Source organism: Leuciscus leuciscus (assembly GCF_965113295.1).
Source record: "Leuciscus leuciscus genome assembly, chromosome: 6".
Classification (NCBI taxonomy): Eukaryota; Metazoa; Chordata; class Actinopteri; order Cypriniformes; family Leuciscidae; genus Leuciscus; species Leuciscus leuciscus.
Window position 1 is genome coordinate 32,091,186 of NC_138730.1, and position 27,906 is coordinate 32,119,091.

Consider the following 27,906-nt stretch of genomic DNA (forward strand, 5'->3'; position numbering starts at 1 on the left):
TTAACAGGAGCTGGAGAACAGACTAAAATAATCAAGTGATAAAGTAATTTCTGTCTAGTGTAAGTCATAGAGCGCCACCTCCTGGCAAAATACGGTCAAGTTGAGCCTTTCTGGGAAGACGTAAACCTAGTAAATATGCATGATGCGATTTGTTCCAGTAAAAGTGAGGCTATTGTGTGGCTAGTGATGCTATTCCAGTGTGGCTATTCACACATTTAGCAAGAGGATGAAGTAAATGTCTGAATATTCGTCTTTCTTGAATGATGGCATGATGGGAGGTTTTTGTATGATGCTGTTAGATTTCCTGTCACTGTGGGCTTCAGGGCACAGTAATACATGGCAGAATCTCCCCGTACAGCAGAGGAGATCTTCAGATCCACTTGTTTAATATCTTGATGAACTTCAGCAGAAAATCTGTCTGGTGTATCACTCATAGCTCCACGTGGGAAGATGTAAAGGAGGAACTCCGGTTTGGATCTGGGATATTGTCTGTACCATTGTAAGTTCTCTACAGTAGATGTATAGTCTTTGTAACTGCAGGACAGAGTAACAGTGTCACCAACAAGTTTATTTTCATCCCCTGACAAGGGTTTTATTGGATCTGCCTCTGTGTGGCCTATAAATTGAGAATAAACACCTGGTTAGATAAATCAAACAGTAACTTAACCGTAAAAAGTATAGCAGTAAATAAGAAAAAAGTAACTGATCTAGATTGGAGAGAAAATTTTTTATCTTACCAATAAATGTCCACAAAAAACTGAGGAGAGTGAAAATAATCATGATAGCAGATATCTGAAGAATATGAAAGACTTGAGTATAAATATCATTCAGACTGGATGCCTTTGAGTTCTGACAACCTCCTTCAGATGAAAATGCTTCTACATCATGATATTAAGCTCCGCCTTCTGGCAAAATTCTTCACAAAATACTTCTGTGTGTTCTGTCTTTAGGCCCTGTCCCAAATGGAACCCTAAGCCCTTGCGGTCTTCCTCCGAGTCCATACTTTGTGATGTAATGCAGGTTTGACTGTCAGGTAGAAGTCTGCTTAAAGTTAAGACAACAAAATACATTTTTGATATTTGGTTACAGAGAGAGAGATCTGTCTGTTTTAGGCAGAGTCCTATTATTGAAGGAAGAAGGTTTAACTAGATTTATTTTCCCTGGCCTTTCTTTATGTGTTCAGGATTCCACTTGTAAGGAAATCAATACAGTTTATAAGGTTGTTGGCTAATTTTTGTTGAAAAATAAACATCATCAGCTTAAAATAAATATGGCTGGTAAGAAATCTGAAGGAGGGTTGGAAATGCTAGATTATGTGTGATATATTCAAGATTAGAAGTAAGGCGGCACAGTGACTGAAGGGCCCCCAGGGTCGACTCATGGCGCCGACACTGCCCCCACTTGTGTGTGTGTTCTCTATGGAAATGTTGTGTTGGCAGGCCTACTTGTGGATTCATTAAGAGATCTTACAGTTACTGATGGCTAATGCAGTCACAGAAACACACAGAATACTTGCTTGTTAAACATTAATGAAAAGCATGGCTAATCTGCAGGAAGATTATGTACTGAGGAGAAGGGTTTCCTATCACTGTGGGCACCAGGGCACAATAATACTGTGCAGAGTCTGTTACTTTAGCAGGGCTGATTTCCAGTTCCATGAGCTTTCTGTGTTTGTCAACTTTAGCAGAAAACCAGTGGGCTGATGGATCTGCTTTAACTGGATCTCCAGATTCAGTGATGGAGAGAAGGAGTTCTGGTTTGGATCTCTGATACTGACGATACCACAGTAGATTGTAAACAGCACCACTGTAGTTACAGGAGAGAGTAACACTGTTACCATCTTGAGCTTCTTTTTCAGAACCATGAGAAGTTATTAGATCACCAAGAGAGTCTCCTGAAGAAAAAACAAAAACAAAACATACTAAATTCATTATTGTTTTTAGATAAATGTAATATTAACATGTTTAAATCAAAAGATGTGGTGATAAATAAAATAAATGAATCTCACCTGCCAGTACTGAAAATAGTACAAGTGCACAGAGCAGCATGATGGAATGAAATGACAAACTCAGGTGTGTCTTTTCTTCACTGGAACACTGTGATTTAAGTCTGGAGCTCCACCCTGTGGCAAGATTTGATCAAGATGATGAGTCTTGAGCTCTGTGTGTACATGAGGACTACAGAAATGAGAAGAACACCCTCTTCTGGATGAAAACAAACACATTCAGGCCTTCATGAATCACCAAGGACTTGCTCAGTTTTTGTATTTTTACCCTCTAAAAAAGACTTTGGTCACGATAGAAGGTTCTTACATGCATCCATCTTAAAGCTGTTGTCACAATTTATAGATTTTTCAGTTGTTGGTCATTGCTCATATTATTTTTGTTTATTTAAAAAAACATTGTACGTGATATATTTAATATCAAACAGAGGCTTCAGTATCAGTTTAATAAATACAGATGCCTTTTGTCCATTACAGGAAGATCCTTTGCTGACACAATACAGCCATTGTCTTCTGAAAAACATATTTTCAGAGGTGACAATGTGACCCTGTCCTGTAACTACAATGGCCTTGTATATACCCTGCAATGGTATCGGAAATATTTGGGATCTAGACTGGAGTTCCTGATACTTGTAAATGAAAATTCAGAGTCTTCTGAGCCTTCTCTTCGTCTATCAGCAAAAGACTCAAAAGACAAAAAACAAGTGAATCTTACGATCTCTTCTGCTGAGGTGTCAGACTCTGCTCTGTACTACTGCGCTCTGAAGCCCACAGTGACAGAAAGCCCAGAAACACTGTACGAAAACCCTGATTCCAGTCATGTGCCTTTGTGCTCTTACTGATTTTACAGTTCAGTTTGACATCTCAATAAATAATCCAAAAGCTTCTTTAAGTTTTATTTGTGTGGAAAGTTTTAATATGATATTTGATTTCAATTTCTTAAAATGGAGAAGAAATATGCAATGTATCTTCACATAATTTCCATGTGCATACACACATTTTAGTTTGTCTCATTTATAAGAAAGTTTCAATAACTTAAAATTAATGTTTTCAAAATTTTTACAATTTTATTTTATTTTGTAAAATTTTTACATTTTCAGTCATATGGGAGATCTGTAAACCTTTGACTATATGAATGTATATGCTATGACTTGTTTCAGCAAAAGGACAGACTATTGTGGTGATGATGCATTGACATTTAAGACCAGATGAAGCAAGTGTTTAGAGCTTCATCTTGAATGATGGCATGGGAGGTTTTTGTATGATGCTGTTAGATTTCCTGTCACTGTGGGCCTCAGGGCACAGTAATACATGGCAGAATCTCCCTGTACAGCAGAGGAGATCTTCAGATCCACTTGTTTAATATCTTGACGAACTTCAGCAGAAAATCTGTCTGGACTATCTTTACTCATATCTCCACTTGGGAAGATGTAAAGGAGGTACTCCGGCTTGGATCTGGGATATTTTCTGTACCATTGTAAATTATTTACAGTACCCGTAAAGTCTTTGTAACTGCAGGACAGAGTAACAGTGTCACCAACAAGTTTATTTTCATCCCCTGACAAGGGTTTTATTCCATCTGCCTCTGTGTGGCCTATAAATTGAGAATAAACACCTGGTTAGATAAATCAAACAGTAACTTAACCGTGAAAAGCAGAGCAAATAAGTAAAAAGTAACTGATCTAGATTGGAGAGAAAAAAAACCTTTATCTTACCAATAAATGTCCACAAAAAACTGAGGAGAGAGAAAATAATCATGATAGCAGATATCTGAAGAAGAATCTGAAAGACTTGAGTTTCATTCAGACTGGATGCCTTTGAATTTTGACAACCTCCTTCAGATGAAAATGCTTCTACATCATGATATTAAGCTCCGCCTTCTGGCACACAGAGGTGTAAAAAGTACTCAAAAATGTTACTCAAGTGAAAGTACAAGTACTGAGGGAAAATTTTACTCAAATTAAAAGTAAAAGTATCTGGCCAGAATCGTACTTGAGTAAAAGTAAAAAAAGTACCACATTAAAATTGTACTTGAGTATTAAAGAAGTAAAAGTAAAAGCAAGAATGAAAACTAGAGATTCTTGTTTAAGCTTTTAATCTCTAAAAACATGAAGTGAATGAACCACATACAAGGTTTTATCCTGCTTTAGAACTGTTTGTATTTAATTATCAAACTATAAGACTACTATCTAATGCCAGTATGCAACATGCTTTAAACAATCCACTAAACATACTTTTAACACTAAAAGAAAAGAATTCGCTACGGTACGGCCACGGGTTCGCAGCTGAATCACGTTCTTCCTCCATTTTCTTCCACTGATTGACTGTTATAATTTCTCTAATTTCCAGGTCAAGGTGCTGTGCATTGAGAGCCTAAGTCCCGCCCCTCCGCTTCCGGCTCATGGGACCTTATTTAAAAAAAAAAAAAAATGTATGGTAGTCAATGGCGAGAGACAACTTATCTTTTTATTCCGTCTGAACTGTGCCCTGAATTACACATATGATGTTTGTCAATTTAAAAGATAATTATGAAAGTCAAGAAAGTCCCAGTTTGTCATAAAACAGAAGAGTAACATTAGTTCCCTTTCGAGGGAACTCGCACTGCGTCGTTGAAAACGACTCTTTGGGGACGCTCCCTTAGCGTGCGTCTCTGAAGTATGAATGAAACTATTCCAATCCTGATTGGTGTTGCGTCATGACGTAACATGTGACGGCATAACCGGATGCATAAAAGTGACGCTGGCACACACACACATTAGCTTTCGCTCTTCAGCAAGCGCTCTCTGTTGTTGTACGTTCTATTTGGTGTTGTTTGTCTGTGAAAGAGTGATATATATATTATGGCGAGTGAACAGTTCAAGCAATGTGTGCACCCCTGCCCTAGATACATCACGGGTGGGGACACACATCAGCTGTGTGTGACCTGTTTGGGAGCGCAGCACGCCCGGGCAGCTCTCGAGGGAGCTGCTTGCGGCGACTGTGAAGCACTATCAATTAAAGTGCTGCGCTCCCGCCTGGCTTGTTTTAATGAACAGGGTCAGGCTCGCGCTCCCCACGGCTCTGGTCCCGCGTCTGTTGAGGCAGCGCGGCGATTGAGTTCGTGGGGATCGCAGAAGGATCTTGCAGATGAGAATGAGACTGCTGCGGCACTTTCTCATTCTTCATCTGAGGATCCTGAGGTTCCTGCTCGTGGTGCAGAAGCCCGCGCTGCGGCTTCTTCTGCCCGTGATCAGGGACCGATGCTTGAGCTCTCTGCTTCCGAGGAAGTGGATGTGCTCAGCATCGAGGCGGATGACCATGAACGAAACTCGCCGGTTCATGGTCATGCGTATGAGGAGCTGATTGAGGTTGTGACTCGTGCTGTGGCCAGACTCAATATTAGCTGGCCACAAGATGAGCAGGGAACGCAAGTGAAAAGTAAATTAGATGAGCGTTTCCTGCAGCATAGGTCACAGCCGCAGCGCCGGGGTTTACCGTTTTTTCCCGATCTCCACAAGGAGATTTCGAGATCGTGGGAAAAACCCCATTCGTCCCGTGTCTATAATCCTGCAGTGGTTGATTATAGTAATGTGTTAGGGGCAAGGGATATGGGTTATGGGAAGATGCCAAAGGTGGAGGAGGCACTTGCTGGATACCTCTCTCCTGAAGCGGCATCTTCTCTTAAAGCCCCGGCGCTGCCCAGTAAACCATGCAGAGATACCTCTGCATTGGTTGGAAGGGCTTATATGGCGGCAGGTCGTGCTGGTTCATGTCTGCATTCTATGGCTATTTTGCAGGCATACCAGGCCGACCTGCTGAAAGACTTGGATGAGGGGGAGGGACCAACACCTGAAGATATAGCCGAACTTCGTAAAGCCACAGATTTGTCTCTCCGGGCTACTAAAGAGACGGCCCGCGCTATCGGCCGCTCTATGGCAGCTATGGTAGCCACGGAGAGACATCTGTGGCTGAATTTATCAGGCATCAAGGAGAAGGATAGATCTTTTCTCCTTGATGCGCCGCTCTCGTCTTCTGGCCTGTTCGGCGACGCAGTTACTTCGGTCGTCGACAGGTTCCAGGAGACGAAGAAACAATCTGCGGCGTTTCAGCAGTTCCTCCCCCGTAAATCTAAATCAAAGTCGAGTAGGGTGGGGCAAAGAGATCAGCCCCAGCCGTCATCCAGCTCCTCATACCGCCAGGAGCAAAAAGAGAGTGTTGCCTCTAGAGCCCCTCCTTCGGGAGCTTGGCAACAGAGGAAGCGCTCTCAGCAGAAGTCTTCCGGCCAGAAGGGCGACTTGAGAGACGTCCTTCAGGCTAGGAGGGCTTCGGGAAAGAGGTCCTAACTGGAGTAGTAGGACCTCTGAGGGCTTTCCCCCCCGCTGCAGAGCAACCGAGGTTGTTCTCGCAGCGGAGCCCTCGGGAAATCGATGTGAGTTCTCCGCCGTCTCTGACGCTTCGGGCCGCATCAATTTCCAGCGAACGCACACCGGGTCGTTCGTGTCAAAAAAGAGAAAACGAGCATCAATTAGGGTCACGAAAACCGTATCGATTAAATCCTGCCGATCTTTCGCTTCAGGAAGTCGAGAACAGTGCTCGGAAAACACCCGAGGCCAGCCTCGAGAGGCTGGTTCCCTTAGTAGATTTTGTAGAGGCATGGTATCATCTTCCCAACATATCTGCATGGGTCCTGCGTATAATAAAATTGGGATACAGACTGCAGTTCGGGCACCGCCCCCCCAAGTTTTCTGGGGTGGTGCACACTACAGTGGTTCCAGAGCAGGCTCAGGTGATGGAACAAGAAGTGCAAACTCTGCTGTTAAAGGAGGCCATAGAACGTGTCCCTCCTTCAGACAGGGAGTCCGGGTTTTACAGCCGGTACTTTATAGTTCCAAAGAAGGATGGAGGGCTGAGGCCAATTTTAGATCTGAGACATTTGAACCGTTCTCTGAGGAGGTTCAGGTTCAAAATGCTCACTATTCCCATCATCGTGAATCAAATCAGATCCGAGGACTGGTTTGTCACGATAGATCTAAAGGACGCTTATTTTCATGTCTCCATCCTTCCATGTCACAGGAGGTTCCTGAGGTTCGCTTTCGGGGGCGAAGCTTACCAATATCGGGTTCTTCCGTTCGGCCTAGCACTCTCTCCCCGCACGTTCACCAAATGCATGGATGCAGCACTAGCTCCATTGAGACTTCAGGGCATCCGCATACTGAATTATATCGACGACTGGCTCATTTTGGCCCAGTCTCGAGAAATGGCGGTTCGGCATCGAGATGTCGTCCTTGGCCACATTCAGAACTTAGGGTTGAGACTCAACACAAAGAAAAGCGTGTTGGAACCATCTCAGAGCACAACGTTTTTGGGCGTGGTGTGGAATTCGATTACGATGCGGGCACGGATGTCTCCTGCGCGTATAGAGTCCATTCTGTCGATGGTGTCCAGGATAAGGCTAGGCCAGGCCATCACTGTAAAGCAATTTCAAAGACTGCTGGGCCTCATGGCAGCGGCATCCAACATTATACCTTTGGGCCTTCTACATATGAGGCCCCTTCAGTGGTGGCTGAAAGCCAAGGGGTTTTCCCCGAAGGGGAATCCATTCCGTATGATCAGAGTAACGCGCAGATGCCTTCGTTCTCTAGTAATATGGAAGAAACCTTGGTTCCTGTCCCAGGGGCCAGTGTTAGGAGCGTCATGTCGCCGGAAAACCGTTTCGACAGATGCCTCCCTCACTGGCTGGGGCGCGGTCATGGACGGCCGCTTTGCCAGGGGTCTGTGGCAGGACCATCATCATTCTTGGCATATAAATTGCCTGGAGATGTTGGCTGTGTTCAGAGCTCTGAGGAGCTTCCTCCCAGACGTCAAGGGTTACCATGTCCTGATACGATCGGACAATACATCAGTGGTAGCTTATCTGAACCGACAAGGAGGACTCAGATCGCGCCCTCTATCCAGATTGGCGCATCAGATTATCCTTTGGTCCCAAGGGAAACTATTGTCTATCAGGGCAATGTACGTTCCGGGGGTTCAGAATCAGGGAGCAGACATCCTGTCGAGGCAGGGGCTGAGGCCCGGGGAATGGAGACTTCACCCAGAGGTGGTGAAGTTGATATGGGAGAGGTTTGGACCAATGGAAGTGGATCTGTTTGCGTCTCGAGAGACGTCCCACTGTCCACTTTGGTTCTCCCTCACACATCCAGCCCCACTGGGGTTGGATGCCATGGTACAGGCCTGGCCGAGGCTACGCCTGTATGCTTTTCCCCCGATCGCTCTGCTCCCGGGAGTCCTGGAGAGGGTCCGTCAGGAGGGCATCAGTCTTCTTCTGGTAGCCCCGTTGTGGCCGGCCCGAGTATGGTTTTCAGACATAATTTCACTCCTGATAGCTCCGCCGTGGCAGATTCCTCTGAGGAGGGATCTGTTGTCTCAGGCAGAGGGCACAATATTCCACCCTCGTCCAGAGCTGTGGAAACTGTGGGTCTGGCCCCTGAGGGGGTTCGGTACCTAGATGCTGGTCTATCAGCCGGGGTGGTTGAAACCATACTTAGCTCCAGGGCTCCGTCTACTAGGAGATTATATGGCCTCAAGTGGAATGTGTTTTCCACTTGGTGTAGAGAACATGAGTTAGATCCAGTTAACTGCCCGGTGGCTTCAGTTCTGGAGTTTCTTCAAGATCGTTTCTCTGCGGGTCTCTCCCCTTCCACACTGAAGGTGTACGTGGCTGCCATTGCGGCATTCCATGCACCATTAAGTGATGGGCCTCTGGGGAGGCACCAGTTGGTCATTCGTTTTCTCCGTGGTGCATGGAGGATGAGACCGACAACCAGGTCCAGGGTTCCTGCCTGGGACCTGGCCGTGGTTCTCGAAGGGTTATCCCTGGCCCCCTTCGAACCCCTGCAGTCGGCCTCGCCCAAGGACCTGACGTTCAAGATGGCTTTTCTCTTGGCTATTACCTCTCTAAAGAGGGTGGGAGATCTTCAAGCTCTGGCAGTAACACCAGCTTGCTTGGAGTTTGCCCCTGGCGGAGTTAAGGCCATTCTACACCCGAGACCTGGCTATGTGCCTAAGGTGCCTTCTAACACGGCACGGTCTACGGTCCTGCAGGCATTTCATCCTCCACCTCATGTGTCGGCGGAAGAAGAGAGGCTCCATCTGCTCTGCCCTGTCAGAGCCCTGAGCATTTACCTCGAGAGGTCCTCTTCTTGGAGGAGGTCGGACCAACTGTTAGTGTGTTTTGGGTCACCTAAAAAGGGGCTCCCTGCTTCCAAACAAACTATTAGTAATTGGATTGTTCAGGCTATTGCCTCAGCCTACAAGGTGCGCAATTTGCCTTCACCTTTGGCCATAAGGGCTCATTCCACTAGAGGCATGGCGTCCTCTAGGGCCCTCCTCTCGGGAGTGCCCCTTCAGGAGATCTGTGAGGCAGCCGGTTGGGCTACCCCGCACACTTTTATCAGGTTTTATAGTCTGCACCTCCCTAGTACGCCTGGCGCACGTGTGCTCTCGTCCTAGTTGGGTGCCTGAGATCAGTTTCACCCTAGGGCAGGCCTTTTCTCGGTGCGTGGCCTAGTGGGCATTCGTTCCCCAAAGAGTCGTTTTCAACGACGCAGTGCGAGTTCCCTCGAAAGGGAACGTCTCGGGTTATGACTATAACCCTTGTTCCCTGAGAAGGGAACGAGACACTGCGTCGTCCTGCCACGCCCCTCAATGCCTGAGAGCGGCTTGCTTCATCGCGAGGCTAATGTGTGTGTGTGCCAGCGTCACTTTTATGCATCCGGTTATGCCGTCACATGTTACGTCATGACGCAACACCAATCAGGATTGGAATAGTTTCATTCATACTTCAGAGACGCACGCTAAGGGAGCGTCCCCAAAGAGTCGTTTTCAACGACGCAGTGTCTCGTTCCCTTCTCAGGGAACAAGGGTTATAGTCATAACCCGAGACGTTTTATGTGAAAATCGCTCAATGAACTACATCTCTCGTCTCGCACTATGTAGGCCTACGTCACCATCCGTTGCTCGTATGCGTGCAGTCTGGTACAAAACACTCAGGCATGACGGCGTAACGTTACAATTATAACGTAAGACTATAGAAAAAATGACAGACATTAGCTTCAGTAAAGTTAGCTTCATTCATTGCGAGAAAAGGTATGACGTCACGTGCGCCTTTTGGGTTTGTAGTCTTTGTAATTACGTATTTTCACAGTCTTATACCTCAACAGTTTTACATCAAACTGCGACTTTCTTGACTTTAAAATGTATCTTTTAAATTGACAAACATCATATGTGTAATTCAGGGCACAATTCAAACGAGATCAAAATATTTGTTGTTTCTCGCCATTGACCATTGACTAATACAATATTTTTCCGAAATAAGGTCCCATGGTGGTCAACCGGAAGGGGAGGGACTTAGGCTCTCTATAGATGCATGAAGTCACTTCCAAAGGACCAATAAACATGTCTGACCAATTTCATGGAATGTGAAAATGAATCTCATTGGCAGAATAAATGACATTTAAATTAAACTGGGCATGAGCGCAATTCAATTGGTTTGGTAATAGCAAGGGAAAATAGAACGAAGTAATCTCCAAAAAAGAAGTACTTTCTGACTATAAATAAAATTGTGAGAAGTAAAAAGTACTTTTTTTTCTTAAAAAATGTAATAAAGTAAAAGTACTGATTTTTAATTGTACTCAAGTAAAGTAAAAATCCCCCAAAAAATACTTAAGTACAGTAATAAAGTAAAATTACTCAAGTATTTTACACCTCTGCTAGCACAATTATTTACTTTTGTACTTCTGTCTTTAGGCCCTGTCCCAAATGGAACCCTAAGCCCTTGCGGTCTTCCTCCGAGTCCACACTTTGTGACGTAATGCAGGTTTGACTGTCAGGTAGAAGTCTGCTGTGGAGAAAGTGAAGACAACAAAATACATTTTTGATATTTGGTTACAGAGAGAGAGATCTGTCTGTTTTAGGCAGAGTCCTATTATTGAAGGAAGAAGGTTTAACTAGATTTATTTTCCCTGGCCTTTCTTTATGTGTTCAGGATTCCACTTGTAAGGAAATTAATACAGTTTATAAGGTTTTTGGCAAATTTGTGTTGAAAAATAAACATCACCAGCTTCAAATAAATATGTCTGGTAAGAAATCTTAAGGAGTGTTGGAAATGCTAGATTATGTGGATATATTACTTTCAAGACTAGAAGTAAGGCGGCACAGTGACTGAAGGGCCCCCAGGGTCCCTCATGGCACCGACACTGCCCCCACTTGTGTGTGTATTCTCTATGGAAATATGTTGTGTTGGCAGGCCTTACAGTTACTGACGGCTAATTCAGTCATAGAAACACACAGAATACTTGTTAAACATCAATGAAAAGCATGGCTAATCTGCAGGAAGATTATGTACTGAGGAGAAGGGTTTCCTGTCACTGTGGGCTCCAGGGCACAATAATACTGTGCAGAGTCTGTTACTTTAGCAGGGCTGATTTCCAGTTCCAAGAGCTTTCTGTGTTTGTCAACTTCAGCAGAAAACCAGTGGGCTGATGGATCTGCTTTAACTGGATCTCCAGATTCAGTGATGGAGAGAAGGAGTTCTGGTTTGGATCTCTGATACTGACGATACCACAGTAGATTTAAAACAGCACCACTGTAGTTACAGGAGAGAGTAACACTGTTACCATCTTGAGTTTCTTTTCCAGGACCATGAGAAGTTATTAGATCACCAAGAGAGTCTCCTGAGGAAAAAAAACATACTAAATTCACTACTGTGATCAGATAAATGTAATATTAACATGTTTAAATCAAAAGATGTGGTGATAAATAAAATAAATGAATCTCACCTGCTAGTACTGATAATATTACAAGTGCACAGAGCAGCATGATGGAATGAAATAAACTCAGATGTGTCTTTTCTTCACTGGAACACTGTGATTTAAGTCTGGAGCTCCACCCTGTGGCAAGATTTGATCAAGATGATGAGTCTTGAGCTCTGTGTGTACATGAGGACTACAGAAATGAGAAGAACACCCTCTTCTGGATGAAAACAAACACATTCAGGCCTTCATGAATCACCAAGGACTTGCTGTCATGATCCTGGTATTCTTCTTACACTCTTCCTCCCTCTTCTGGTCACACTCATCATTACTTCCGTTTACGCACACACATTCTCATTCATTATCTCATTCGCTCTCAGCTGTTTCTCATCACCTCTCTCTACACCTGTTTCCCACCTTCTCTGATTAGACTCTCTATTTCTAGGCTTTCCTTTCCTTTGTTCCTTGTCAGATTATTACCGAATGTTACGTACCTGTTAATCCTGCTGTTCCAGTCCCTGGAAATTACTGGAACACCTCATGTGAAGATCCATTGCACATTTTTTTCTCCATTTTAAGAAATTGAAATCAAACATCATTAAAGCTTTCCACACAAATAAAACTTAAAGAAGCTTTTGGATTATTTATTGAGATGTCAAACTGAACTGTAAAATCAGTAACAGCACAAAGGCACATGACTGGAATCAGGGTTTTCGTACAGTGTTTCTGGGCTTTCTGTCACTGTGGGCTTCAGAGCGCAGTAGTACAGAGCAGAGTCTGACACCTCAGCAGAAGAGATCGTAAGATTCACTTGTTTTTTGTCTTTTGAGTCTTTTGCTGATAGACGAAGAGAAGGCTCAGAAGACTCTGAATTTTCATTTACAAGTATCAGGAACTCCAGTCTTGATCCCACATATTTCCGATACCATTGCAGGTCATATACAAGGCCACTGTAGTTACAGGACAGGGTCACATTGTCACCTCTGAAAATATGTTTTTCAGAAGACAATGGCTGTATTGTGTCAGCAAAGGAATTTCCTGCAATGGATAAAAGGCATATATATTTATTAAACTGATACTAAAGCCTCTATTTTATTAAATATACCACATAAAATGTTTTTTTAAATAAACAAAAATAATATAAGAAATGATTTACCTATGAATAATGACAGTGGTATCCAACAAAAGAGAAACATGATGGTTTCTGATGAAGAGTGATTGTAAAGATAATAAAGCAGGAATACTTCAACTGAATCAGCCTTTCACACATTCAAGTCTTTATGAATTTGCTCCACCCTCTTGCTGAGACTTTATTTTCTCTGATGGGCTGTTTTTTCTCAAAATGAAAAGACCCGACAGCGTTTTATTCATCAATAATTTATTGTAGGTGATTGGATGCTGGTGTGTGCTGGATGCAATTTTTGTATAATACAAGATGTGTTAATGTTTTATGTTTTTGTACAGTGTTCTAGTGTTTCCTGTCACTGTGGGCACCAGGGTGCAGTAATATACAGCAGAGTCTTTCACTTCAGCAGAAGAGATCTCCAGATCCACTTCTGTCATTTCTTTTTTGGGTATCGCTGTGAGACGTAAAGTGGGTTCGGATGAAACACCAGTCTCTGTATGAAAAATAAGGAACTCTGGTCTGGATCTTGGATATTGGCGATACCACTGGAAGCTGGGCCCAAGTCCACTGTATTTGCAAGAGATAATAGCACTTTCTCCAACTGAAACATGCTTTTCTGGTGAGAGAGATTCTATTGTATATGCATCAGCACTCTCTGTAAAAGAAGAAGAGAGAAAATCTATTAAAGTAATTACTGTTCAACAGAACTGTTAAATACTTGATACAGATTGTGTAACAAACTAAGCTACTGTTACATGTTTGGTCAGCTGCTGTTGACACTAATACAACAATCAGAATTAAAGTATTACTTACCCTTAAGCAGTGAAAATACAAACAAGACTACAGTAAACCTGGCCATTGTTCAGTATAGAATTCACTCAACCTCGAGACTCGAGTCACTGAATGCTTTAAGTGTTACACTCAACCTTGAGTCAATCACATTTAACTTGAGCTGCTTTCTAACAACAGGCTTCAGAGCTCCACCCTGTGGCAAGGAAGTGAGCAACAGCAGACTTATATTCTGTTGAGACTATTCATAAGGAAATTGTTTTCTATGGTGAAAGATTTACTGTATAAATATGAATACAGTTATTTTCAGTGACTAATGTAAGATGAACTTAAAAGATTGAGTAGCAGGTGGAATAGTTTAGTCATAAATGACTACAGTGAAGCAGCTTCTGCTTCTGAATGACTGCTTCAAACGTTTCAGCTTCATTATACAATAGGCTCCAAGAATCTGAAAAATAAATACATTTCTGGGTCACTAATAAAATAAACAAATTTGTGACACTGACCATGCAAAGATCAGATTTTCCTGTTTCCACTGAAGTACAAGGTGCTTTTTGGAATATTCTGAAATAATGCTGGACATCACCGAAAAAAGTATTATAACTGTATTAAATTAAACAAAAAAATAGAAAAGAGGTATTTTCACTATAGTGTCTCAGACTTTTTGACACCACTGTGTAATAATGATAATACATTATGCCTCTGTGTTTTTTTGTTCACTTGTATTTATTTGGTCATTTTTAGTTGGTGTTTCTGCTGTTTGATTGAAAGACACTGGACAAATGTTCACAACTGAACATTTTTATTTAGTATTTAACATCAAGTTTTTAATGCTAAGGCTTTCAAATGCATGTTAAATCTGATTGAATATATCACAGGTTTTTGTACAGTGTTCTAGTGTTTCCTGTGACTGTGGGCACCAGAGCACAGTAATACACAGCAGAGTCTGACACTTCAGCAGAGGAGATCTCCAGATCCACACGTTTGATTTCTTTTGTAGCTTTTGCTGACAGACGGAGTGAAGGATCAGGTGGAGAATACTCTGTGATGAGAATGAGGTGCTCAGGTCGAGATCCAGGATACTGACGATACCATTGCAGATTATTTACATCAACACTATAATTACAGGAAAGAATCACATTTTGGCCTCTGAAAACATGCTTTTCAGAGGATAATGGGTATATTGTGTTTGCAGAGGAATTTCCTGAAAAAAAAAAAAAGGGACATGCATCTTTATTCATTAAACAGAAAACTTATTTTGGCGTTTAAATTGCTCCACTTAATGCTGCTACATATACTACATTTTGATTTTATAAATCTTTATCAAGCTTTTAAAAATGAAAACACCTACCTATAAATAAAAATGATATCCAACAAAGGAGAAACATGATGGATGGTCTACAATGAGGGAGTGATGGCAAATTGGAGTGATTCTGAGACAGCCTCATGCACATTAAACACTTTGTGAGAGAGCTCCACCCTCTGTCCCATGTGTCTTTCCTCTACCTGAAAACACACACACACACACACACACACACACACACACACACACACACACACACACACACACACACACACACACACACACACACACACACACACACACACACACACACACACATACATTTTGATTGCTAATTTATTAGATGTAAAGTTTATTAGAATACATTTATAAATGGGTAATGGTTATTGTTTTTTTTGTTTTTTTTAAAGCATCATGCACTTCCATTTATTAAAAAGGACATCTTGCACACTATGCTATGGTAATAAAAGGCATAAGACACACATTGTGTAGTTTGTCAAAATGGAAAAGAAAACATAGGTAATAAAATAATAATTCTGTGGAAGAAAACAAATCCTGCAAGTTTAAGAACACTGAAGGGTCAGTTTAAAGCTTGTTGATCACAGCAGATTGAGACAGTTTTGTGATATGAACTTGCAGTATCATATTTGAATCTTTTGCATGGTTGCGGGAGAGGTGTTGTTGTTCAGATATTTTCTGAAATGAGGATCGTACTCAGGTTTCTGTACAGTGTAGAAGGGTTTCCTGTTACTGTGGGCACCAGGGCACAGTAGTATATTGCAGAGTCTGCTATCTCAGTTTTGGAGATCTCCAGATTTAGTTTTTTTTCTTCATTTCGAACTTTAGCAACATAACGGTCCTTCTGCTGTTGTCCCAAACTTTCAAAAACTTGCAAGAGAAATTCAGGGGCAGTGTTGGAAGACTGTCTGTACCACTGAAAACTGTTAATAGTGGTTCCACTGTAGTTGCAGGAAAGAGTTGTCTTCTCTCCTTCTAAAGCATGCTTTTCAGTAGACTGGGATGTTATTGCATTTGCAAGAACACTGTCTGGAAATACAACAACAGAAGAAAAAACTCACATTAATTCAGCATCGGGAAAAATATTTGTATATGCTCAAAGACAACATTTATAGCTTTGAAATAAATATAAATCAATCACCTGAAAGAAGTGCCATGACTGTGAAGTAAAAAAACAGCATCCTAATATTGGGATAGAGAAAGAGCAAGTGCCTTCTGTGTTTCTTTTGTAGCCACACCCTGTGACCTGTGAGACTTTTCTACTGTAAGTTCTCAAATCTTATTCACTTTCATAGGCCTACATTCAAATCTAAGTGAAATCTATATGAGATTTGTGTGCTGTTGTTTTCTGCTCCGCCTTCTTCTCCTTATATGGTGTAGAGTGTCTGATGTACACAACTGGTGAACGCCAAATTTTAATGGACTTAAATTTCGGTTTGGAGAAACGTGAGGGTGAGTATATATACAGGATTTTTATTTTGAGTCAATTATTTATTTTGTATCACGCCTGCAAAGCAGTATCACTTTATTTATTAATTAATGTTGGGATAAATCATCTGCAAGCTCCAAAAATATATTAAGTGCACACTGCACAGAGCAGCATATATGACAGACTCTGACTGACTAAAACAATATGATTTGTCATATTATGATTATGATTTGTCATATGGTCAATGAGCAACGTCTCGTGGTTCCATCACAGAAAGCCACAAAATCACTTTCCAGAACATTCTCATTCACAGTTCCATGCTGGTGGAATGCTCTCTCCACCCTCATCCGGAATGCAGAATCCCTGGCAACATTCAAAAGACAGCTGAAAACCCATCTCTTCCGTGAGCACTTAACCTCTTAAAAAATTCGATTTTTCAGTTGTTGGTTTGTAGAAAAATGAATCAAAAGAAAATAAAATTTAAAAAAATTAGAAAACATTAATTTTAAGTTATTGAAGCTTTCTTATAAATGAGACAAACTAAAATGTGTGTATGCACATGGAAATTACTGGAACACCTGAAAACTGAACTGTAAAATCAGTAACAGCACAAAGGCACATGACTGGAATCAGGGTTTTCGTACAGTGTTTCTGGGCTTTCTGTCACTGTGGGCTTCAGAGCGCAGTAGTACAGAGCAGAGTCTGACACCTCAGCAGAAGAGATCGTAAGATTCACTTGTTTTTTGTCTTTTGAGTCTTTTGCTGACAGACGAAGAGAAGGCTCAGAAGACTCTGAATTTTCATTTACAAGTATCAGGAACTCCAGTCTTGATCCCACATATTTCCGATACCATTGCAGGGTATATACAAGGCCACTGTAGTTACAGGACAGGGTCACATTGTCACCTCTGAAAATATGTTTTTCAGAAGACAATGGCTGTATTGTGTCAGCAAAGGATCTTCCTGCAATGGACAAAAGGCATATATATTTATTAAACTGATACTAAAGCCTCTATTTTATTAAATATACCACATAAAATGTTTTTTTAAATAAACAAAAATAATATAAGAAATGATTTACCTATGAATAATGACAGTGGTATCCAACAAAAGAGAAACATGATGGTTTCTGATGAAGAATGATTATAAAGATAACGAAGCAGCAATACTTCAACTGAATCAGCCTTTCACACATTCAAGTCTTTGTGAATTTGCTCCACCCTCTTGCTGACACTTTATTTTGTTCTGATGGGATGTTTTTCTCTCAAATTTAAAAGACCTGACCAGACCTGAAGAGACAAAAATGACTATGAAAATCAGTGCTGCACATTTGTTCCAAATATGAACTAGCTCAAATAAGCAGGTGATTGGTAATACAAAATGTGAATGATGTAGCTCCTCCCTCTGCCAGAATACAATATCTGGTATATTTATATATATGAAGAGTTCAGATGCAAAAGCCTCTAAATGCCATCTGACATTTTCTCATAGAATGATCATTTTTATCAAGCTTGTATATTTAAGTTCAGTAATTTCACTTAAATGACAATTAATAGGTAATCTTCATTGCCATTTAAGTGAAATTATTGAATTTAAATATACGAGCTTGATAAAAATGATCATTCTATGAGAAAATTTCAGATGGCATTTAGAGGCTTTTGCATCTGAACTCTTCATATATATATATATATATATATATACATATAAAAATAAAATAAAAATCTAAAGAAATATACCTTGTAGGCAAAAAATTTGCTGTATTGATGGGTGCTGGCTTTTGGGAATAACCAATTAAATGAACAAAAGTAAACTTAAATCTAAAGCAAACTAACAATATCTTGCAGCTCAAATGTAAACATGTCAATCTCTGACCTTTGAGCAGACAAGAATCAGTCTTAAGGCAAAATCTGACCTGCGCAAAAACTAAAATGACAGCAAACTAATCTGCATGTAAGATAAAACTCACATATTGCAAGATAATTATTTTGGAAAAACTCACAAAATGAATACAGTCATACAGCGCCACCTCCTGGCAAAACAGTTCAAAGTTTTCTGTACAATTTCAGTCATATGGGAGATCTGTAAACCTTTGACTATATGAATGTATTTGTTATGACTTGTTTCAGGAAAAGGACAGACTATTGTGGTGATGATGCATTGACATTTAAGACCAGATGAAGCAAGTGTTTAGAGCTTCATCTTGAATGATGGCATGGGAGGTTTTTGTATGATGCTGTTAGATTTCCTGTCACTGTGGGCTTCAGGGCACAGTAATACATGGCAGAATCTCCCTGTACAGCAGAGGAGATCTTCAGATCCACACGTTTAATATCTTGACGAACTTCAGCAGAAAATCTGTCTGGACTATCACCCATTTCTCCACGTGGGAAGATGTAAAGGAGGAACTCCGGATTGGATCTGGGAAATTGTCTGTACCATTGTAAGTTATCTACAGTACCCGTAAAGTCTTTGTAACTGCAGGACAGAGTAACAGTGTCACCAACAAGTTTATTTTCATCCCCTGACAAGGGTTTTATTCCATCTGCCTCTGTGTGGCCTATAAATTGAGAATAAACACCTGGTTAGATAAATCAAACAGTAACTTAACCGTAAAAAGTATAGCGGTAAATAAGTAAAAAGTAACTGGTCTAGATTGGAGAGAAAAAAAAAACATTATCTTACCAATAAATGTCCACAAAAAACTGAGGAGAGTGAAAATAATCATGATAGCAGATATCTGAAGAAGAATCTGAAAGACTATCATTCAGAGTATCAAGAGTATCATTCAGACTGGATGCCTTTGAATTCTGACAACCTTCAGATGAAAATGCTTCTACATCATGATATTAAGCTCCGCCTTCTGGCACAATTATTTTCTTTCACTGTCACTGTGGGCTCCAGGGCACAATAATACTGTGCAGAGTCTGTTACTTTAGCAGGGCTGATTTCCAGTTCCATGAGCTTTCTGTGTTTGTCAACTTTAGCAGAAAACCAGTGGGCTGATGGATCTGCTTTAACTGGATCTCCAGATTCAGTGATGGAGAGAAGGAGTTCTGGTTTGGATCTCTGGTACTGATGATACCACAGTAGATTGTAAACAGCACCACTGTAGTTACAGGAGAGAGTAACACTGTTACCATCTTGAGCTTCTTTTCCAGGACCATGAGAAGTTATTAGATCACCAAGAGAGTTTCCTGAAGAAGAAAAATGTAGTCACTTAAATTTAAACCCTTAAATCATTTTAAATGCGAATGACTGGCAAATTCAAATGAAGAATTCAAATGAAACGTAAAACAGTCTGACCTGCGAGTGCTGAAAGGAACAAAAGAAAATAGACCTGCATAATGTTGTTTTAACTCACAGAATGACAGCATTCTCAGAAGTCAGAAATGAAGAAAAAAAACACACTCTCATAGAGCTCCTCCTTCTGGCAGCTTTGAAGGATTACGAAATATGAAGTTTTATTCTACCTCCAACAGTACGGTTGGGAAATGGGAATCATAAAGAATTGAATGACACTTATTCAAATTAATCTCTCAGTTAGTTAGATGTAGATATGTGCTTGATTAACTACAAAGGACTCATTTGTCAAATAATTTGACTAATTTGATTGAACATTTTTGATTCACAAAAAAAAAAAACCACTCATATGTGTCATTTGTTCTATAATCGAACTACACAGATTGTATGTTTTATTGAGAAATAAAACCAGAGAATATTGAGAAATACTGTGATTAATCAAATTTACTTCATTTCTTCAGCCATTGCCTATTGTCAATCATTTCATACTCACAGATGATGCCAGATTTTTGTGCAGTGTTGGAGTGTTTACAGTCACTGTGGGCACCAAGGCACAGTAGTACAATGCTGAATCTTCCATTTCTGCTGAAAAGATGCTCAGATGCATACGTTTGTATCCTCTCTCAGCCACAGATGAAAGCCGAAGTGCAGGCTCTGACTGGCCACTAAGCTCAGTGGCAAATATGAGGTACTCTAGTCGAGATCCTGGATATTGTCGATACCACTGCGAGATGTAAACACTACTGTATTGGCAGGAGAGGGTAACATTGTCTCCTTCTGTGACTTGCTTCTCTGAGATTAATGGGTTTATTGTATTTGCATCTGCATTCTCTGTGTGAAAGAAGAAACAACAATGCTAGATTATTTCATAAATTAAGATGCATGTTGTTCACACAGAATTTACATAATCATTGGATTAAAAAATAAATAAAAAAATAACTGACCTTTGAGCAGAGAAATAATGATGAAGACCAGGAACAACATCTGACCAGTGAAAGGACAAAAATAATGTGAATCAACTGCACATTTCTTCCTTAGATATAAGTAACTCAAATAGTACAGGAGCTGAGTAATAAAAATGTGTATCATGTAGCTCCTCCCTACAGGAGAATATGGGTAAGAAAAGTGTTTAATGATCATTGATCTGAGAACCTTTGATTGTAAAAAAATGTATAATAATCAACAGTTTGGAATGAGTGTAAAATTAAAAATGAGCATATGCTAAAATATAATTAAATACTTGTTAACACTGACTATAGATTGAAATATATAGTTGAACTTGGAATATTTTTATCATCAACAAATATGTCTAAAATATACATTTATGTTTTTATAGTAGGCCTAACCTTGGGAACAAACAATCAGACTAGACTCTTAGCTAAACTCAGTTTACTCAGTGCTTTTAGATGGGTAAAGAGAGAGTTTAAAGTTTTTATGATCAACTAAAATTCACATGTAAAGCAAATGCTATTGAAACTGAACTAGTATCTGAACTAATTGACAATATCTTACAGATCAAATGTCAAACGTTTGAATCACCGACCTTTAATCAGACAAAGTATATCAGGGTCAAAATCTGATTTGCACAAATATATAAAAAAAGACCTACAGAATAAAACTGCATAATTATTTCGTAAGATAAAACTTAAAATTAACTGGAGTTAGAGAACAGACTAAAATAATCAAGTGATAAAGTCTTTTCTGTCTAGTGTAAAGGCCAATTTATACTTCTGCGTCGAGTGTACGCCGTAGTGTACGTCGTAGGGTACGCACGTAGGCGACGCCGTCGTGAGCATTTATACTTCTGCGAATGTCTGTGTTGCTCTGCAGTTACACCGCCGAAACGCTAGTTGGCGCGGGTGGGTTTTAATGTTCCAGTTCCACTGTGTTTACATTCCTCGCGGCTGTTTTGAGTTTAGGTTTCTACGAGCAATGGCGACTGAAGGACAGGAGTCATACAGATGGCTGTATTTCCGCACTTCTTCAAGCAATCTCTCGGTCACTTGGTCTGTTTCCATGGCTCTTCACTGATCTTCGGAATTTAAAAATGGCGGGCGGGCGGTGCAGAGTGCAGAAGATCATTCCGGAAATGCGTAGGAGGAAACGCGATGCTATCCAGCCGACCAATCACAGATCTTGCGGTCCGCGTCGCCGCGACGCGTAGTTACATTTTTGAGGAGGTGCGCGTCAGGGTACGGTGAAGGGTACGACGTATGGTACACGTCAATGCGTATGCTACGCCGTACCTTCTACACGAACCCGACGCAGAAGTATAAATTGGCCTTAAGTCATAGAGCGCCACCTCCTGGCAAAATACGGTCAAGTTGAGCCTTTCTGGGAAGACGTAAACCTCGTGAATATGCATGATGTGATTTGTTCCAGTAAAAGTGAGGGTATTGTGTGGCTAGTGAGGCTATTCCATTGAGGCTATTCAGGTGATGCATTTAGCAAGAGGATGAAGTAAATGTCTGAATATTCGTCTTTCTTGGATGATGGCATGGGAGGTTTTTGTATGATGCTGTTAGATTTCCCAAGGCATAGTACAATGCTGAATCTTCCATTTCTGCTGAAAGATGCTCAGATTCACGTGTTTATTGCGTTATCAGCCACAGATGAAAGATGAAGTGCAGGCTCTGACTGGGTTCTGAGCTCAGTGACAAAAATGAGAAACTCTAGTTGAGATCCTGAAAATATTGTCGATACCACTGCAAAGTGTTAACAATAGCACTGTTATCACAGCACAGCGTAACATTGTCTCCTGTGACTTGCTTCTCTGAGGTCAGTGGGTTTATTGTATTTGCTTCAACATTCTCTGTGTGAAAGGAGAAACAGAGATGCTGGATTAGGCTATTCCTTAGGGTTAATTTAAATGAAGATACATATATGTTTTTCAAACTGAATATATAATCATCAGATCAACTGTAAAAAAAAATATAAAAAAAATAAATATATAGGCTATATATAGGCTATATAACTGATCTTTGTGCAGAGAAATAACAATTAAAGGTACAATATGTAAGAATTTTGCATTAAAATATCCCAAAATCTCAAGGCCAGTGTTATATATTTTGTTAAGTTGATTACTTACAATATCCCAAATGTTTCCAACTATTTTTAAATTGTGAGAAAATTGCGATTTTAACCAAGGAAACGGGGCGTTAGAACAGGGGTGAGCTGGGAGTCGCCAGTCAATTGCGTCATATCCGCGTTACCCTCGGTTTCCGCTCGTACTGCGTGGTAGGGATGGGCAAATGAAGCCTCATGAACATAGACAGTATAAGAAATGGACAGAGTCATCTCATTGGAACTCAATTGAGGCAAGTGAAGCCCATTTTCAGCGATTTTTTAGGACTTCCGTTCCTGACGCGCAGACTCAAACTGAGCTTGACGACGTAGATGTGACGTGAGCAACCCGTCTGTCTTCTAGTGGCTGTGGCATAAGAAATCTGAATCATTCCCTTCCGAATCTTGCAGAGACGGAGATCGTGAGTAGGAGGTGTCCATGAGCTAGGAGCAGGAGAAACTTTTGCTAGGTATTCTGATTAATTATTTTGTCATTTTGCCTCCACGTCTTCCCGATTGCCCGCGAGCTTCTCCTCCCGTCAATACGGTAATCTCTCTACTGTGCGACAGAGAGTCGTGTGGTTATGACGTAATCGTTAGCCTACTTTTACAAAAACTGTTTTTACGGGGCCATAACGTAAGCTACAAGGTAATGGAGCATTTTATACATTGTCGTGTTTCTTTAGAAATAAATAATGGACAAATGGAGTCTTCAAACGCCTCAGATGTAAAAGTTATTCGCTGTCAAAGTGACGCTAAAATGAATGGGAGTCAATGGGATGCTAACAGCAGGTGAAGTTCTGCTACAAGATGGTGGCACGCGGCCGGCTTCAACTTACGGTCGACTTCCTTCCCGCTTGCTCATGAAGCACTTAGGCTTTCCCCTGAACGTTTCGGGAAAAGATTCAAAGCATCTAGACTAGAGTGTCGAAAACAGCACCATATTGTGGCAGGTCAAGTTTATAGCAGCCATGTTTATGAGCAGCTGAGTGCGCAGCGCCGTTGTTTTATCCATTAAGCACAAATTAAAGCCTGACAACGCTAAATGTTCAGTTCCCTTTCAAGGGAACTCCCGTTGCGTCGAAAACTGACGCTATGGGAACGCTTTGCGTGATGACGTCTTGAAGCACATGTAAAATCAGTCCAATGGTGTGGCGGAACGTCAGAGGCGGGTGACGTCACGTACCAGGAAGCTATAAAAGCCGGCCCGAAACAGAAAACGAAAGCTTTCTGAGTCTTCAGTTGCGCTCTGTGTTGAATCTGTCCTTGTTATTTGGTGTTGTCTGTCTATATTATATATATATATATTCAGTATGGCGAGCAAGCAGCAGTTTAGAGTGTGTGTCCATCCCTGCCCGCGTTATTTAACGGGAGGTGATACTCACACTCTTTGTGTTGTTTGTTTGGGTGAGGAGCATGCCCAGTCAGCACTCGAGGGTGGTGACTGTGTGCATTGCGAGGCGCTTCCATTGCATACGCTCCGATCCCGCTTGGCTCGGTTCAATCCCGATCACGTTCCCCAGGGCTTGGGTCCCGCCGCTGCCGAGGCACGGCGTCGATCTCAGACCTGGGGTTCACAAATGGATTTATCAGTGGATGTTGAGACGGGCTCTGCCTTATCTCAACATCCTTCTGATAGATCCAGTGCCTCTCATCAGGGTGTGGAAGCACGCGCTGCGGTTTCTTCCCCCCCGATGGAGGCACCAATACTGCAATTGTCCAGCTCTGAGGAGTTGGACGTTGTTTGTATTGAAGCTGAGTCTGAGGATTCGCCACCTCAGTCTCACGCTTTTGAGGAATTGCTCGATGTTGTCACGAGAGCAGTTCACAGATTATCTATTGAGTGGCCAGAGGATAGGCAGGACGTTCGTTCGAAAAGTAAGCTCGACGAACGCTTCCTGCCATTTCGTACACAGCCTCAGCGAAGAAGCCTTCCGTTTTTCCCCGATCTCCACACCGAGGTGTCGAAATCGTGGGGAAAACCGGTTTCATACAGAGTGTATGCACCACAAACATCCCACTATTCTTCCATTCACAAATATAAAGAATATGGTTATGGGGAGATGCCGAAGGTGGAGGAGACGCTTGCGAGCTATCTCTCTCCAGCAACGGCATCTTCCCTGAAAGCTCCTTCACTTCCCTCTAAGCCAGTAAAATTCACATCATCTCTGGTTCATAAATCGTATGCAGCCGCTGGTCAAGCTGCAGCGTGTCTGCATACGATGTCTATTATGCAAGCCTATCAGGCAGAATTATTGGGGGATTTAGAGGAGGGCGGGGGAATTGGTCCTGACACAGTGGCTGAACTACGCAGAGCCACAGATCTGTCTCTCAGGGCCACCAAGGAGACCGCTAAATCAATCGGGCGGTCTATGGCAGCCCTGGTGGCCACTGAGAGGCATCTGTGGCTCAATTTGAGCGATATAAAAGAGAAAGAAAAGCACGTTCTCTTAGATGCTCCGGTTTCCACTGTTGGTTTATTTGGTGATGCAGTAAACAGTGCGGTAGCTAAATCTCAGGAAGCTGCTAAACAGGCAGCTGCATTACAAAAACTTCTCCCCCGCCGTTCTTTCATTGAGGCTGCTGAGCGGGAGCAGCCTCACTCCTCTAAAAAGAGCGCTGAACATCGTGCCACTCAAAAACAGAGTGTGTCCTCTCGTGCTCCCCCACAAAAATCTCGGGGACACGGAGGGCGCTCTCAAACCCAGCAGTCTTCGAGGGGTAAAACGGATCTGCGGACCGTTATTACCGCCAAGAAGGCTGCTGGGAAAAAGTCCTGATGTCTGAGGGCTCAGGACAAATGAGGGTAGTCCCCCCGAAGCAGAGCGGTTAACACCTCTTTTCACGGTGCCCGTCTCTCTTCGGTGCCCTCAGGGGACCGTTCTGCCAACCCTGCCACCTCTGGTGTTACAGGGCGCAGCGGTCTCCGGCGAGCACATATCTCAAGGTCCACCCGGAAACGTAGTGGCCTCGGGATGCCCGCCCCCTCTGAGGAGGGTGCTAGAGCAGTCTGTTTGGTCGTTCCCTGCCGGTGCGCCGTTACAGGGCGACGAACCGACTACTCAACAGCAGGAGAAAAATACGGTGCCGTCTCTCTTCGGTGCCCTCAGGGGACCGTTCTGCCAACCCTGCCGCCTCCGGTGTTACAGGGTGCAGCGGTCTCCGGCGAGCACATATCTCAAGGTCCACCCGGAAACGTAGTGGCCTCGGGATGCCCGCCCCCTCTGAGGAGGGTGCTGGAGCAGTCTGTTTGGTCGTTCCCTGCCGGTGCGCCGTTACAGGGCGACGAACCGACTACTCAACAGCAACAAAATCCAGAAACCAGTCTCGAGAGACTGGTACCTCTAGTAGAAGCTACTGTCAAATGTTTCTCGTTGGGTCCTGCAGACCGTGGAAAAAGGGTATTAGATACAATTCTATTAACGCCCACCGCGGTTTATGGGGGTCCTGCCCACAGTGGTGGGCCCCGAGCAGGTTCTGGTTATGGAACAGGAAGTAAACACTCTGTTAGAGAAAGGGGCCATAGAATATGTACCCCCCTCCAACAGGGAAACCGGGTTTTACAGCCGGTACTTCATAGTTCCAAAAAAGGACGGGGGATTGCGTCCCATTTTAGATCTTCGAGTTCTGTACGAGTCAGCCATGCAGCTCAAGTTCAAAATGTTAACCTTGAGACAAATCGTGCCACAGATCAGGTCCGAGGACTGGTTTGTCACGATAGACCTCAAGGACGCATATTTCCATCCGTCCGTGTCATTGGAAGTTCCTGAGGTTTGCTTTCGGGGGCAAAGCATACCAATATCGAGTTCTTCTATTCGGCCTGGCTTTATCACCCCGCACTTTCACCAAATGCGTGGATGCAGCTCTGGCGCCTCTGCGCCTCCGGGGTATTCGCATCACGAACTACATCGACGATTGGTTGATTTTAGCTCAGTCGCATTAGATGGCGGTTCAACATCGAGATGTTGTTCTCGCCCATATGAAAGAGTTGGGGTTACGGCTGAACGCCAAGAAGAGTGTGCTTTCTCCATTTTAGAGGACCACTTTTTTAGGCGTGGTTTGGGATTCAGTGTCGATGCAGGCGCGCCTGTCATCGCCACGCTTCGATTCCATCCTGGCAGCTGTGAGAAGTGTAAAGCTAGGCCAGCTACTCACTGTCAAACAGTTCCAGAGACTGTTGGGTCTCATGGCAGCAGCTTCCAACGGGATACCTTTTGGACTGCTGCACATGAGGCCCCTGCAGTGGTGGCTCAGGACCAGAGGGTTTTTCCCCGAGGGGCAACCCATTTCGCACAATCAAGGTCACGCGGTGATGCCTACGTGCCTTGGTTATGTGGAAGAAACCTTGGTTCCTGTCCCAGGGCCCAGTGCTGGGAGCTCCTTGTCGTCGCAAACTGCTAATGACGGATGCTTCCCTCACGGGTTGGGGAGCGATCCTGAGGGTCGCTCATCTCAAGGTCTGTGGGAAGACCATCATCGTTCCTGGCATTCTATAGCCTAGAGATGTTAGCTGTCTTCCGGGCTCTGAGGAGCTTTATCACAGGTCTCAGGGGACACCATGTGTAGTACATACGGACAACACGTCGGTAGTCGCCTATATGAAAGTGAAAGTGAAAGTGACACGTGACAGCCAAGTATGGTAACCCATACTTGGAATTTGACCTCTGCATTTAACCCATCCAAGTTAATGCACACACATTAGGAGCAGAGTAGTGAGTAGTTAACACACACACACTGCAAACATGGATACACACACCCAGAGCAGCGGGCAGCCTTTGTGTGGCGCCCGGGGAGCGATTAGGAGTTAGGTGCCTTGCTCAAGGGCACCTCAGTCATTTCCCACTGGCTCTGGAATCGAACCAGCAACCTTTGGGTTACCAGTCCAACTCCCTAACCACTAGGCCATGACTGCCCCTAATATCAAGGGGGTTTGCGCTGGCATGCCATATCCTCTTGTGGTCCCAGGGGAAGTTGCTGTCACTCAAGGCAGCCTACATCCCCGGGGTCCAGAATATAGGAGCAGACACTCTGTCGAGACAGGGGCCGAGGCCCGGGGAATGGTGGCTCCACCCCCGAGGTGGTGGAGCT

The 27,906-nt window shown here is 42.7% G+C and overlaps 3 long non-coding RNA genes across 3 annotated transcripts in view; all 3 read right to left on the minus strand.

Annotated features, from left to right (window-relative positions):
• Positions 1-3,097: 3,097 nt before the first annotated feature.
• On the minus strand, positions 3,098-4,577 carry LOC309500242. The gene is made up of 3 exons (XR_014206510.1): positions 4,018-4,577; positions 3,718-3,956; positions 3,098-3,596 (listed from the first exon to the last, which is right to left on the minus strand). It is a non-coding gene; the product is annotated as an uncharacterized lncRNA (long non-coding RNA).
• Positions 4,578-13,307: 8,730 nt separating this feature from the next.
• Positions 13,308-16,236, minus strand: LOC309501277. The gene is made up of 5 exons (XR_014206844.1): positions 16,168-16,236; positions 15,723-16,055; positions 15,057-15,211; positions 13,730-14,909; positions 13,308-13,571 (listed from the first exon to the last, which is right to left on the minus strand). It is a non-coding gene; the product is annotated as an uncharacterized lncRNA (long non-coding RNA).
• An 848-nt stretch (positions 16,237-17,084) lies between these two features.
• The window catches only part of LOC309500729, a 51,139-nt gene continuing 40,317 nt past the window's right edge, over positions 17,085-27,906 (minus strand). The window contains exon 6 of the long non-coding RNA XR_014206672.1: positions 17,085-17,418. This is a non-coding gene — a long non-coding RNA (uncharacterized lncRNA). The remainder of the gene's footprint in view (positions 17,419-27,906) is intronic.